This window comes from Calonectris borealis, chromosome 20 (assembly GCF_964195595.1).
Source record: "Calonectris borealis chromosome 20, bCalBor7.hap1.2, whole genome shotgun sequence".
In the NCBI taxonomy this organism is placed as follows: Eukaryota; Metazoa; Chordata; class Aves; order Procellariiformes; family Procellariidae; genus Calonectris; species Calonectris borealis.
In genome coordinates this window covers 3,560,989-3,576,808 of record NC_134331.1, presented here as the reverse complement: position 1 = coordinate 3,576,808, position 15,820 = coordinate 3,560,989, and the positions used below count along the sequence as shown (strand labels likewise).

The following is a 15,820-nucleotide window of genomic DNA, read 5'->3' as shown; positions in this document are numbered from 1 at the left end:
CGGTGGTCGCTGCTGTAGCAGTTTTCCCTGCGAGCGGTGCTGGGACAGCACCTTCCAGCCGTGGTGAGCGTGGAATGGGGACGACCGTGCGGTGCTCGGGACTTTAAAAATCCGGATGATTTCAAAGGCAAAGCCAGCCAAGGACTAGGCTAATCACTTTTCCTTTTGCTGGAATAGATAGTGTAGAAAGGGCAATTCTATCTAACCAAGCTTTTTCTCCCTTAAAAAGAGGGAAACTTCTTAAGGAGGAAAAAGTTCAGGCTAAAACTGCAAGGAAATTGGGTCTAGTTGCTAACAATGGCTGGTCTACTTTTGCCTGTGTGCATCCGGTGAGCAAGTACTGTGTGAAACGCTTGAAAATAGAAATTAATGTTTCGCTTCCCTCCCCATTCTGTTCAGTGGGGTCACTGAGTGCTCATCACTGCTTGCTGAGCATCCCCCGGTACCAGCGTCTTGAATTCAAGTATTTCACCACGTTAGGGATGAAATGAGCTAAAACATGTGAGTTTTATTTCAAAAGCTAACCTAAAAAAACCCTACTTAATATTTATGGTAGACTCTGTGTATATGTAAGCAGATAGTTGTTGAAGTATCTTTTATATGCATTAATGTAATAAATCATACATTTTATTGCAAAGTGATGTACCGTGCACAAATTAACAATCTGCATATACTGTTTGAACAGCCTTTGTGAAAGTGACATTTCATTTACCTGCGTCAGGTTCTCGGTCTGTAATTTTAAACAGCATTCGGAGGATTATGTTGGAAATCAGCCAGCCTGAAGCCATTAAAATGGCTGTGATCAACAATTCAGAATCTTTTCTGAATGTAAGGAAAGCTCCGCTTGGCATAATTATTTAAAGCCAAGGTCACAGAAAGTATTTAAACCTTTGAAATTCATCATTAAAGGATTAATTTTAACTCAGGAAGACATTGTCATTTTTGCTTAAAAATGGTATTTGAATCTCAATTCTTTTCTTTCTTTGATCTTTTTTTACATGTGTAGTATAGCAAAAGAAAAGTTAACTTCTTTACATCCTCAAATTAAAGTTACAAATAATCCTTCATAGGGCAATATCTTTAATAGTCTTGAATTGTCATTCTGTCAGAAATACTATTTTTTTAATTTGTTGGATTTTTTTCTATTTTTTAAAAAAAATTGCTAATTTTAAGCTATATTAACTGCTATTGAAATATTTTTTTTTATTTAACCTACTTCCCTATATTTACCTCTAATCAGAAGAGCACATGTTGAGTAAAAGGTGGGGGGGGGAAAAAGGTATCTCTGTTGGAAAGTCTTTCACAGACATGTGAAAATACCTTGCATTACCTTCAGATCTCCCTTTACCATTCTGCTTCGTCTCTGTCTTCCAAATGTAGAGCTGTGGAAATTGGCCACAAAGCCCAATAGTCAAAATAGCTTAGAGGGCAAACTCCATTTAAAGCTCAAAAGTTACGGTTTCAGTTAACTTTGTTCAAATCTTGATCCTATTAAAGTTCACAGAACTTTGATGAAGAAGATTTTATCCAAGCGGGGGGGGGGGGGAAGCGTCTTAATTGCAGCATGAGTCTTGAAACTTGTTTTCAAAAGTCTTTGTATTTTTCTAGGAAATCTTGTTATCTTGAAATTTAGGACAATATGGGAGAAAAATTTGTTCTCTAAATTTACTTTTTTCTGCCAGTTTTGTAAAGATTGCTTAAAAATCCAAGGAGAAGCTGAATTTCACTGTTTCGGCTTGGAACATCTGACTGTCCAGATTTTCTGAAGGTCAGTCCGTTCCCAAGTGAAGGATCTCATTCCTCTGTGGTCTGTTTTGTGAGTAATACCGATTTCTGTGTGGATTGCTTTGTGTAATTGTGGACTGTTGTTCACGTGAACGTGATGAAGTAGAAAAGAAATGGCTAACACTTAAGTGAAAAGAAAAATTGAAGTAAAAATGGGCAGAAAGAGATACAGGATTCATATGGAATTGCCCTCCCCATGGCCCTGCTGCAGTGGGGATGGGAAGGAGGCAGGGGCGCAGAGATAGAGGAACAGTTCATTGCAAGCGCATTGGAGATTTAAATATTTGTTGGTATTTGTAGACAGCTTTTCAGTCTTTAGGGACACATAATTTACTGAGGTCTTTAATTTTCTGTTGCTTAAAAATCTCAACTTTAAAGATAGTACATTGTTTGTTGTAATATTTTATTGGATTCATTTTGTTAGTGATTACAGCATACAATGCCAGAAAGTTGCTCAATAAACGTAGTACGGTAATGTTTTTGAACCTGTGATTATAAAAGCAAATATCTTTTGACAGTTATTGCATCTCCCAGTCACCGGGGAATGATAAGTGGGAAAATATTTCACAGGTTGCCAAATGGCACTGTGTAACCTGCACAATAGGAAAAATAAACATGGTGTCTGTTGTTGGGGAAATAATAATAAAGGGAAAAGTCCATAATTTTCCAGTGACCTTCCCTGTTGCAGGTATTATTTTCAATTAAACACCACTTTCCTACAACGTGAGCTATAGCTGAGCTAAACATGTGCATTAGGAGTGGTCTTGAATCTGTTGTGGAGCAGTTGGGCACCTCTGAGGCTTCCCCGTGCCGAGTGCCGCAGAAGCGCTGGAGAAGGTGGGGAGGGCTCTGCCTGAACTGCAGTCAGAGGACTTCTGTAAGCAAGGTCCTCATCACCAGCCTGGTGCGTAGAGGCAGCGCGGAGGTGATACAGGAGCAGCTCGGCGTGTGCCGGGCTAACACGCTGCAGAGGCACGGCTCTTGCTGGGCAGTGCAGAGATTCATCTCTAGCCTTGCTTTTTGCTAGATCAGGTGCCACAGCCCGATCACACATAATCACCTTATTGCTTCACCTTTTAAGACGTAACATGGTAGTTATATTAGAACACAGAACCTCCTTATCAGAGAAGGATAACAAATTTTAATGTCCTTAAGGTCAGATAAGCCATGCTGGACATAAATCAGACAAAAATTCAAGACGATAGCATGGAGAATTTGAAGCAGTACTTATCATGTTCTTAGGGCTTCAGTACTTTCATAGTATCTGTTATCAGTCTCTAACATAAAATGGCTTGAGAATATCTCCAAATTATTTCTTGTCTATTAGTTAAGGAATCTTAAATATTGTTTCAGAAGAACACGTATTCAATCATAATGATTTTGATTTACGTTTAAAGTATAGATTTAATTTGCTTGCATTTCATTATAGCAAGTGATTATAGCAGTTTCTGATGTGGTGGAAGTTTTATTTTTTTTTTATTTGAAGTCATGCCTCCTTATGATGAAATGAAACATAAAGTGTTTAAGAAATAAACATTTTGGAGATACATAGTACTGTAGTTAGGCTCCACTAATGACTAATTCCAGCAGGGAGACAGGTGTGTTATAGGTTGCATCAGCAGCACTTACGGCATGAACACTAATCAGCCAGGTGTAACGGACTGTACAAAGCTTATGAGCATTTTCAGGTTTGCCAGAAATTACTAAAAGCAAGAGACAAACTGCATTTCTAAGTGCGTGCAGATGTGAAGCTTGGCTAACACAACTGTTTGTAACATTCATCTGTGGTATTTTCTTGGCAAAGAAAATGAGCATTCAGAAAGCATGACCCGAGCGGATCAGTAGACATGCTAACAATGCTCAAAGGAAGCAACCTTGGAACTGAAAATATCTCATAAAAAAGCTCTCTTTGAGCAGCGCACATGAGTAAATTGGAGTGGGAGAAAAAGTTTTTTGGTTTTTTTTTCCTCTCTAAATAATTTTCAACATTTAGCTTTTTATTGACTTCTCTTCTATATTTAAATAGATATTTTGACTCATCCTATTAAATCTTTATGCAGGTTCCAGTAATAGTGATTCTTTTTCAGTGCTGCTTTTCTTGTGGAGAAGTAATTTACATTCTTGTGTATTGACTGTACTGAGCACACATGACAGTTGATTACAGGATGAAACTGTAGTCAAAAAAAAAAAAAAGGAGAGTCAAACACTTTAGTTTCTGGACTGCATTCTTCTGATTTCAGTACTGTTGTGAAACAGTTCACTCTGGAGAGATGGGACTCCAAGATGGCATGCAACCTGGCCAGAGCCGTACTGGTAGGTTTTAATGATGTAGCGGTCAGTTGTACTCTGAGATTTCTGTTATTTTAAATAAAAATTGACATTTACCATGTTTTCTAGTCTATACCTGTCACAATCACTCCAACCTATGTGTGGTGGGAAGTCCACATAAAACTAAAACGCCCAGGAAATTCAAAGTTAAGGTTAAAATTTAAAAATCTATAAATGAGTTATAAGTATTGTACTTGGTGTAAGTGACCGCTTCCCTAATTAAGAATATCTATTTTATATAATAGTTACGTTGTAATATAATGTTTTTGTAACCAGGCCTTTTTCAAAAATCTGCAGACAGTGTCCTATAATTGGATGCTTAATTTTTGAACAACTTCTACTTGCATACTGTTTGCAAATAAGGTACTGATAATATGCCCTAGAGAGCATTTCAGTCCTTCCTTTATCATCAAGCTTTGTGACGCTGGGTTAATTAACTAGCAAGTACAGCCCTGGGATGCAGTCCAGCTGGACATGCTCGTTGGGCATACTTTCATACTGCGTATGTAGGAATATCTTTAATTCACAATATCTGTTCTGGCACTATTGTCAGTACTCATACAGATGATGTCACGCTGTTCAGCACTGGCAAAGAAATAGAAGATGAAGAGAAAGAATATGACATCTTCAGAGATTAAAGAGATACTCCAAGAGATACTCTATTAAAAGTATTGAGTTTCCCCTAAGCAGTTAAGTTACTTCTGCTCATAAAGAATAAGCATTGCATGCTTTCCATTAGCTCACGTTGTTGAATACTGTCTCTCTGGCTGTTGTTCTTCTCTGCCAACTCTACATTTCATTAACGGCCAAAAACAGTTCCATCTTTGTATCTAAGACCTTCTGGAAACTGGACCATCTCTGTAGCAATTCTGTAGGTTCCTGCTTAGGCTTCTTAGCATAATGGAGTCTTTGATCTGAGTGACACCTTTCACTTCATTAACTTGAACACTAATAGCCTTAGTATAGATAGCTTCATTTATGTGAGCATCCAGATGAACTATTTTCACACTCGTTGCAGCGATACCGTGGTTATTTACATGGGGGCAAATAGGTCAACCATAAAATGTGGACATGTATTCTTCCCGAGTATAATGATATCATTAAATTGGTATCTAATTATAATGTAGACATATGTTTTTCTCCTTGCTGAATGCATTCAGGATCTCCACCAGTTGTTGTATATGTTTGTATGCCATCTTTTTAGACTAAAATTTGTAAATGTTTGTTTGAATCTATTACATTGATTCTTTTATTTAGGCCTTAGCTATGAATGATCTAAAAAGCTTCTCATTCTTACCGAGAAAAGTTGGATATTTCCCGAGTCTCTTAATTTTTTTCCTTGTAACGGAGAACTATTGTGCATGATATTATCTCTCTATTCCAGAGTGGTAATATTTCTGTTGGTTTTGTGTTGTTGAGTCTGTGTACATTTACTTACCTTTGGTTCTCGAACATTTCTGACGGTGTGTTAGGGATTCACCAACTAATATTATTAAAAATGAGCATAGTACTTTGGCTTTGTTGGAGAAAATCTGCCAAAAGCCCAGAAGATCAAAAAAAAAGAAATGTATTTCAAAAAGAGAAAAGATTTGTATAGCAAAGTTAGTGTGTGTTAGCACAAGAAGTGCAGATTATTTAATCTGTCTGTATAGTACCTTTACAGCAACTCTTGCCATAAAATTTTGCTCACAGAGGGGAGAAAACCAACTTCCTCTAGTGTGTCCCCTTTTGCACTGCTCCTTCTTATTCCTCCAAAGAAAAAGAAAGATGATAGTGGACCAGGAACATGGTCACAGGAATTGCATCATCCCTTAGGGGAGCCATTTGGAAGAGTCTTCAATCAACAGAGCCAAACATGAAGAAAAATATGGTAGAATAATCTCAGGGATATTTCACTCAAATGAGACTAAACAGAATTTATGGCTTTCTCCTTACGGGAGATATTTCAAAGCAATAGTCTCAGTTATTCACAGAGAGTTACTCTGCTTCTACCTCCTTTAAAAAAAAAAAACCACCACCACCACCGGCAAAAAAACCTCAGAAAAACAAAATGGTAAACTGGTAAGATTTCTGCCCATCAATTGTATTTATAAACTTAGTTCCAGAGGTAACCAAGAGTAGCTGGTATAACCGTCACTGTGGGAAAAAATATGCACCCATGAGCATTAGGCTTACTTTTTAACACCTTCATTAATGTTTGGAGAGGAGATCAAGCACCACATTATTTGCATTCACATTATTTGCATTCACAAATAACACCATAGGGTTAAAAATTAAAATGACTGATGCAATACTGTTAAGAAATGAGAACCAGACAAGAAGCGTAATTGAGCTAAACGATAAATTATGACAAAACAGGGAATTAAAAAGATAGCTTTCAACAGGGCAAGGACTAATATAATTCAAATTAGAGCTCTATCATATGACCTGTCTTTCAGCGCACTTTATTCACTCCCTATTATATCAATCGTAGTTGGCTGTTTTTCTGAGAAGTTTGGGGTTTTTTTAACCAATTGGTATTAATCTAAGGTATCTATCTAAGAAGTATTCACAGGTGGGGTTTTTTGTCTTCTCCGACTCCTATTTCTTTTCAAGTCTGTGTCCAAACACCACTTCTAGTTCTGCCTCACCAGGGCATTCTCTGCTTTTTTCTCAATTCTGTAACTTGTTGTAGCCTTTAGGTTGTATATTCATAAGATCAAGACTCTCAAAATCATGAAGATGGTGGATAAGGTGAATGCTGAATTGTTATTTACTGCCCAAGAACTTGGGCGTAGTTGATGGAAATTAATAAGAGATTGATTTAAGACTGGTGAAAGAAGGTACTTCTCTAAACAACAGATAGTGAGCTGCTTGAGTTGATTTCCATGGCGGTTGTGAAGGCAGACATTATCAGCCGGTTCAAAAAAGGATTGAACAGTTTTATGAGCAGCATGTTTGTAACCAGTCACTAATGGGAATAAGCAGGGATTTAACTTCTAACTTCCCTGGTACAGCAGTTGTGGGTGCTGGGGCAATACGAGGGGTACGAACTGCAGAAGGGGGCCAGGTTTCTGCAGCCTCTGCAAGCAGCATCTCCCGTGCCTCTGGAGAGGACAGTGGGCTCGGTGGCCCGTGAGCCTGACTGGAGGACATACTTCATATTTTTAGTACAACTGATGTTTCAGTCTTCACTTTCCTGGTTACGAAGTGCAGGAGGCTTTTCCAGGGGCAGAATGACTGTTTTAATTATTTTTTTCAATAGTTTCCTGAGCCTTTCTTCACTATCCACACAAACTGTAACATACCAACTTTATCTTGTAATACACAATTGCTTATTATTTTAACTTTATTAAATATTTTTTTAAAGCCCAATTGAATCATTACCTCATTCTCTCCTTTTTTTTCACAATACTATGTGTCTTGGAGAAGGCTGATTGCATGTAGGTAGAGTTTTCTCTAATTTACCAATTTTACTTATCTTTACATCCCAGGGTACATTATAACATTAGGAAAAACATTGGCTGTTCTCCAGCATGGTAGCTGATTGTAATGTGAGATTACTTTTTTTTTTTAACAACTTGGCCAATTCATTCTTAGATTCAGAATTATTGAATGAATACCACCTGGTCTGGGTGCCTGGGCAGGGGCGGGAGGACAGATCCTACGACCGATGCCCTGTTACTGGATCCCGGTACCTGCAGCGATCACTGCTGATTTCACTGGGGCTTGTTCGTGGTTTTGTTTATGCAAACAACGGTAACTGGTGTTTGTTACCTGGGATTAGTAAATACTAAATGGAAATTTCTCCTGCATCCCATGCCACGCGCTCCACGTTCTTACTGTTCTTGAAAGTTGCTGGGGTAATGCATCCTTTACACAAAGACTTTCTCAGGTCCCCCAAAACTGAGGGTCGGCACAAGCCAAAACAAAAGCTGCTCCACGGAACGTGTCCATCGCATCCCTGCTTAGGTCAGTCTTTGGATATTTAAATTTTTCACTATAACTTTATTTTAGAAAAAATGCTCGATTATCAAGACCAAACTAATATAAAATATCTTTATTGCATATTTAAATTCTGGCACAATTTGAAGACATTGTTTACACTAATTTGCTCTTTCTTCATATCTTTATAATGGAGAAAAGCTGCAGGTGGCTTTTTCTTTTTTCCTTTTTGGAGGGGAAGGAGTGTTTGGGAAATAGGGAAGGGGTAAAACAATGTTATTAGTCCTTCAGAGTCTTTAATGTGAAGAAACAAAAGTCTTCCAAAAGGACTTGCTTACAGCTGCAGAACATGTCATGGAGTAAAACCCACCTTCATTAAATGGGTGAGAAAGAATTCTAATTGTTTTGAAGTTCTTATGATCAGTCTGCATATGCTTCATTGTAATATGATACTAAAGTGCCTCAATTATGATTTGTATATTTTGGTGCCAGAAGGCTTTTTTCTTACGCTAAATTATTAAGTTCTGTCAGCTGCTGGGCTGTCATATAGAGATACAGTAAATCACATTATATTTTGTCATGGATTACACAGAGCAATAAATTTGGGAACAGAGATCAAAGTAGTTTCACAATCACATCTGAGTGTAGGAGGGGTGTTTAACTTGTAGAAAATCTGATTTAGGTGAGACTGTTGCAGTTCTTGTGTGAATTTGAAATGAATTTGGGTGTTTGCTTGAAAATGAATAAGGTACAAATCCCCAAAAGAGTTCTCCTGTATTTATTTCAGAGGAGTTAATTCTGACCTACAGCTGCAGGACGGAGAACGGATAAATAATTAAACATTGGGAATGTTAAGAGTCTCGCAATGTCTTATTTATGTTTTTAATTGCTTTCATGATTGAGCAATATATTCCATTCTCTTTTTAATTGGGACTTTGCTGGACTCGCGCATAGTTAGTCATCAGTACGGTAATACTTTCTGGCTCCGTGAAGTTGTCGTTCTTTTTGGGAAGCTTTGTTGTATTAAAACTACAAAAAGTAATCCAGCATAATCTTGCTAAGGAACACTGATTGCTTCAGATCATAGATTTGTTAGGGGATTTTGCCGTATTTTCAATGTTTGTCTTTCCAACTGTAGGAGCTTAACTTTTGTTGGGCTCTCATCTAATGATGTAACTTAGTAATACCGATATGTCCTTTTGTTTCCAGTTTTCCTTCTATTTAATAAAAAAGGTTCTTTCTCAAAATTATACATACATGGCATTTTTTTCTAGTCATTGTCTTCTTAAGACTTGCTTGTTATTGCCACAAAATTCAACTTAAAACAGCAATGGAGAATCTAAAAAATAAAACCCCCATTCTTATCCCTTTATAATCCTTTCAGGAGCCTTATAGTCTCTGCTTGGCAAAAATCAGGGTGTGTAAACTTAGCTGATATATAATGATAAAGTGCATGGGTCTTGGAAATCTCCGATTTCTGAAAAAGTCATGTATTGTGAAGCTCCTATTAAGTAGCTTTAACTGAGTCAAACCATGGATCAGTGTCACATCTTGGTACGTTGCCTTCTACTTGTGGAGGAAACATTAGCTTTGACTTGCATCTTCAAAGATGTTTAGCAGCCTATCCCATCGTGATTTTACTCTGTCAGCTGTTTGGGTACCAAAAACATCTGGGCCTGAGTGATACAAGCTATTCTGTAAACTTCTTTATATTAGAGTGGGAGAGAGAGACAGAGTGCACATGAGCAAGTGAAGTGCCTGTGTAGCAGAGGTGCCCAGTATTTCTGATGAATAAAGGCAGCTTGTAAAAGCTCAAATAATTCCCGTTGGGTGCATGTTTTATTTGTTAAGGCTCTGAAAAAGAAAATGCCACCACTTTTGATATAATGTCTTAAACCCACTTTAAATAACCATCTTAATTTAGTTGGACAGAACAGAAGAAAACCAGGAAATATTAAAAATCGTAATCCAGGAATGTATTTGTGCTGTACCAGATTTAGGCATGTAGCTGCGGGAAAACTAGGCTTCAGTACCCTAGCGTGGAGTGCGTTGCAGTCTCAACATCTTCTCTAGGTTTACTCAGTTCATCTTATTTGAACGTTGAGCAAAAGAAGGAATCGTGCCATAATGTAAAAGCTACCTGCCTCCAAACTATTTTGACAAAATGTCACAGTACGTCTTCAGATTAAACTATAATTCGCTGTCTGTTCTTTAAATGCCTGATGCATGTATCCGTACTATCTTGTACGAAGTATATTTAAGGTATTGTACAATTTCGTGTGGCAAACCTAGACTATTAATCTGGTTTTAAAACCTTGTGCTGTATACAAGGCTTGTATGTTAGGCCAAATCATGCAGTTGGTTTTAAATAAGGTGCCTGGCTCACTGCAAGATTGAATAGAAATCAGTAGGAGTGAAGATGCTCAGTAAATCCATTTAGATGAAGCTAGTAATTGCGTACTAGTGTAAGGACGGTGTAACTTTGGCATGAGATGCCATGCAGTTGGAGTCTTGGTAGAAGAATTTCTGGAAGAGTTAAATGTCTGTATTTAATTTCTCCACATAATTTCAGAATAATTAGAAATACGGTGTTAGTTTAAATGAAAGGACTGGAAATCAGAGTTTTCCTAAGGCACAAATTGCACAAGCAGTTTTTCAATAGGCCCCTATTAAGCACAGAATTGCAATCTACTGCAGAAAGGCAATTCTCCATACAGGTGGAGTGTCAAATTCATTTCTATTCATTCTTGTTTTTTTCCCAATGAAAAGTACTTAGCACATGAATGGGAGGGTTTTTTTCTCCTAAGGATGTATGTTTAAAGAAAAAAAAAAAAAAGAAAAAGATTTATAGACCTACAAAAGTGGAATGTAAAATAGAATATTAATAGGATTTGTGGGTATGACAGATTGGGATTTCTATCATTCATTTTCAAAACCCTTGAAGTCATTTGGTACTTGACTAATTATTCTGTTAACATCGTTTTGGATATTGAACTATTTTTAATGGTCTTTTGCGTGACTCAAATTACATATTTGAACTGGTATGCTATTTTCACTGTTACACAGAGATTCGGCTTTCCATTTGGTATCTGACTGGTGGGGAGAGCAGTAGAAAGAACAAGAGTATTGGTGTAGGAAGTCACCCACTGTCGGTATTAGAGGCACATAAGGAAAATATATGTTTCAGGCTTTGAGGTCGAAATGAAATTTTTATGTACAATCTGATGAACTTAAAAGGTGATCTGCTAATCTCTGAAGTTTAAACAGGTACTGTACAGAGTGTTTTAACATACTTAATAACAAAAATTGCTATAGTTAGCCATTCTGAAGGTCATTTTCTTTTGACATCTGTCAAATTACACAATCTTGAATTTTGGTACAAAGCATGATGCTGTCAAACTTAAATAGAAATATTCCAGAATGTGGAGTGGTGTGTTGTTTTTTAAGGTAAATGGGCCCCATTTACATTAGTTCTTTGATGTTAAATTCTTTGCTGCACATCAGAGAACAGTTGCTTCTTCCCTGGAGCAAGTTTTCTTTCTTCTCCTTCCCCCATCCTTTGATTTTTTTTTTCCTTCTTTTTTTTTTTTTTTAGTTTGCTTACACTTTTATCTAACTAATTATGGAGGATCAGCTTATGTATGGCCATCATTTAGCTAGTTGCAGGCATTTTGAAAAATAGTTATTTCATAGCTAGTGCCCTAAACAGATTTCTTAAATCTGCTTTTCTGTTGGTGAATATGGGTGGGTATATATAACCCTCTAGTTTATGAGAGTTATATTTGTGGGAGTTTTGTTGTTTGTTTATGTTTTGGGGAGATTGAAATCAAATTGAAACACTAGTGAATCAGTCACAAAACTGTAATTCATATATAGATGAACACTATTTCACAATGCATCTTTAACTCTTGCAGATCTATCCACGTTTGGGTTGCAGGAGTTAGTTTTCATATTAATTTTGTAGCATAACTGAAATCTAACTTTCCATCTGAAAATCGCTATTCCAAAGCTGGAAGACATAGAATCATAGAATCATTTAGGTTGGAAAAGACCTTTAAGATCATCGAGTCCAACTGTAAACTAACACTGCCAAGTCCACCACTAAACCATGTCCCTATGCACAGATTTATACTGTTCCAAAAAATCCCTAATAGCTGCATTTTTGATAAACATTCAAGGCATCCTAAACACCTTTGTGGATGCTGATGGAAGATGTCCACGTACCTGCCAACCCCACAGTGCAGCTAGAGCTACTGTCCACCCTGGAGGTGGCCGTACTGGTGAGCAGCCCCGGGGCTGTTTAGTGCATGCATTCTGTCGAGTGGAACTAGAACTAAAAGCCCCCTCTAATACATCTTATAGCTTAAAAATAGCATATAAAAACTTTGCAATTAGTGTAGGGCATGGTATGCTTTTGCGGTGTGATCCCATCGTAGATCCTTTTCTCCTTTATTCTTAGTAATGCTGTTCTATTTCATGAAAGGAAAAAATGAAAATCAGTCTGTGTTAGAATAGCATCCATTAATTCAGATACCACATCTGTAGTGCTAGTATCATTTTTAATTTTTACGTGAAATGTTTTGTTGAAGTCGGTGCAGTTTTGCTCAGTAACCAGAATATGATGCTTTAAGGCTTGTTATAGAATTATAGTTGGTTTTTAAAACCAATTAACTGTAACAAGGACATAATCTTTTTAATGCAAAAGTCCTCACTCTGTAATATAAAATAACTCCATGTAAAATTGTCATAATCAGATAATTTTAGCTAAAATATGTATTAACTGTGTGAAACTAAACAGAAGTTAATTTTTGAATCAGTGGGATTCCTCTATGGCTTATCCAATTTAAACCTTTTTATTATAAAAATGGATATTACAATTGATATTTCTGACAAGTTTTTGCAAGTGTGAATTTCAACAGCTACCTCTCGCACACGGAAAACCAGTTTAAGGCCATTAACTATATTTGCAGTGCTGCCCACTGCTATAAAAAGAGTTAGGCTTTAATGAATACTGGCTGACCCTCCAAATGTTCACCTTCCAGTTGGATTCTTATTCATTATGTTTCTGAAATAGCATGTAACCTGAAAGCGAGGGAATGCCCTTAAAATAATACAGAAGCAGCTTATGCTTCATACAATGCATGAGCCGAGCAGCCTGTTACAGAAGAAGGAGCCCAGAAAAATGCTGCTTGTGTACACCGTGCCATTTTTAACCTTCTCGTTTGTCAAGATAAATGTAATATAAATCTTACGCGATGTTCACTGTACGCAGCTATGTGTATTTACTTTGCAGTAAGCCATTTCTTACCAAAAAAAAAAGTAAAAAGGTGCTTTTTTTTCGTGCAGCAGTGCTATGTGTGCCCCAGGGGAGTAGGTTTATGCCTCCCTAGGCTGCAAAGCAACAACTTAGAGTCAAGAGGTATTAAATTAGTTCAGTCGCAGATTTTAAAAAGGGAAAAGTTTTCTATTTCTGCAGTAAAAGAAGAGGAGGGAAAACAGTGTTCCTGTGCATCACCATGAATTAGATCTTTTCAGCTGACCAGTGTGATATAACTTGTAGAAACTCCCTTCTGCAGAGCTTGGCTGGTGCTACCTGTGCAGTTTGTGATGATGCAAGACCTGTACGGTGTTACAGATCTAGAGAGAAAAGCCGAAGTCAGCAGGTGTCCATAGTTTTTAGTGCCACAGGATCTAGATAGCCAGTTTGAGACAGCTAGAGCCACTCTAAATGTGTTTTTGTCAGTGGAAGTTTCGGTAGCTCAGTACTGAAAATTAGACCCCTCAAATAAGGATGTTTGGGACTGCAAGTAAATGCAAGAACCTGTGGTTTGTTGATGACTGGGAGACAACTTATAAATATTTTGCTAATTAGAATTTGTTAAAGCCATTATAAAATAAAATGTTGTAATTGCCTTTAAATAAACAGGTAGGATATACTTTCTTTGCCTTCAATTAGGAACAAAACACTGAAATTCAGCATATCTTTCTTTTGGATCGCCTCTGCCATGTCTATCAGAGGTCATCCTGGTTCTACTGAGTGTGAACAAACAAGTTCTAATTTGTTTATGAAAGTTATGGGTGTTTTTTTTATTATTTATTGGGATTTCTTCTGTGGGTTCAGGAGGTTATAAAGCTGCTTCTATGAAAGATGAAGACTTTTACCCCAGGCAAGCTGAGTGAGAGCAGCTGTAATGTGATCTTCTTTGCAGTGCCTTGCTGACTGGTATCTCTCCCTCTCTGGGAGTAACAGTAATTTATACTATTACTGTAATTTATTTTTTACCTTTTTCCCTAAAAATAAACTGGCAGTCATTTTATGATGCGCAGTGGTGGTAAAACGTAATCTGAAACTAGATGACAATACAGTGGAAAGCGTGTTAACATGGGTCAGCTTGAGTACAAAGAGAAACATAGCATGCATAGAGCTGTCTGGCATAACTGCTTCTGCGTTACTGCTCTTTTTATTTATGCAGCCTCACAATATGCCCTTACAGTGTTTGTGGCACACTTTAAATGATAAATATAGAAGAAGTGGAATTTAATTTGTCTGGTGCTCCAGAATTCTTGTATATGCTGTTTTAAACGAATATACAGTGCCGTTATCTCTATAACAGAAAAAAAAAAAACAAAACATGTTCTCAGAAATTATGCTCATATTTGATAATTGATTTTTATCAACTTTGTTAGTAGATTTATTAGTACCAACAAAGAGATGAAGTATAGAGACCTCCATATGTTTCATAATTTTGGAATTTGAAGGGATTCAAGGTCTTAAATTGCAGTATCATGTAAACTTTAAGATTATTTTTAACTGGCTGTAATATACTTGTATTAAGCTGCACCATACATAACTGCCTGGATTGTACAAGATGATTCGAGCCCTATCATCCTTGGTGGTGATTCGCAAACACTGTCTGCAACTTAAAAGTCCAGTAAAATTTATAGTCCAGTAAAATCAATAAGACTATTTGCTCGACTGAAATCCCTGGTGTTTGCAGAACTGGAGTTTCAGTCTTGCAACTGGATCCAAGTAAGGTTCAGAGGCTTCAGGGGGCCCCCGCGGCTTCTGCGGTCCCCCAAAACAGGCGCTGGCACACAGGCATGAAGGAGCATGTGTTTGAGTGCTGGATGCTGTGCCGTAAAACTAAGGGCGACAGATCAAAGATTTGAACACGAGGTCAGATAGATTTTGAAAACTTAATCAGCTTAAATTTGCTTCAGAACTCAGCTTTGTAATATTCTGTCCCCCTAAGAAAATATTTTTCTTAGACACCTGTCTTCAAATTTTAGAGCCAAGAACACGCGAGCGCTTAGTAGTTCATTTGAGGACAGCGCTTTGAGGACCGTCTATCAATATAATGCTATGGCACTTGGCAAGAAAAATACAAATCGGAATTGTGTCCTGAAATGAAATTGAGTTTATTTTTTAGTTATTATCAAATTATTTCTGAAATTAAATTATTTGAGGAAAAAACCTTAAGAGCTATTTTTCCCCAGAATTATAGAAATATTTGCTTATTGGATTCCAATATGACAAAGCCTTGTTTTCAGTTTGTTTCATTCTTTATCTTTGAGTTGTGAAAAAAAATGCTAGGAGACGGAAAGAGCTGTATGTCCAAGAGCTCCCAGTTGGTTCAGCTGCATGTTGGGTCGATTTCCAGTGTAATCGCCGCCTTTCAAAAAGAAGGGACGTGCGGTGGGACAGAAGGCAGCTGCAGACACCAAGCTGAGACACGAAGTCGCGTCCTCCATGCCGCGCTGTACCCTCGCAGCCCGTGCCTGG

At 37.4% G+C, this 15,820-nt stretch overlaps 1 protein-coding gene across 3 annotated transcripts in view; it reads left to right on the top strand.

The window, feature by feature from the left end:
• The window catches only part of CEP112 (centrosomal protein 112), a 170,503-nt gene that overhangs the window by 108,128 nt on the left and 46,555 nt on the right, over positions 1-15,820 (top strand). The gene's annotated exons all lie outside the window — the stretch shown is intronic.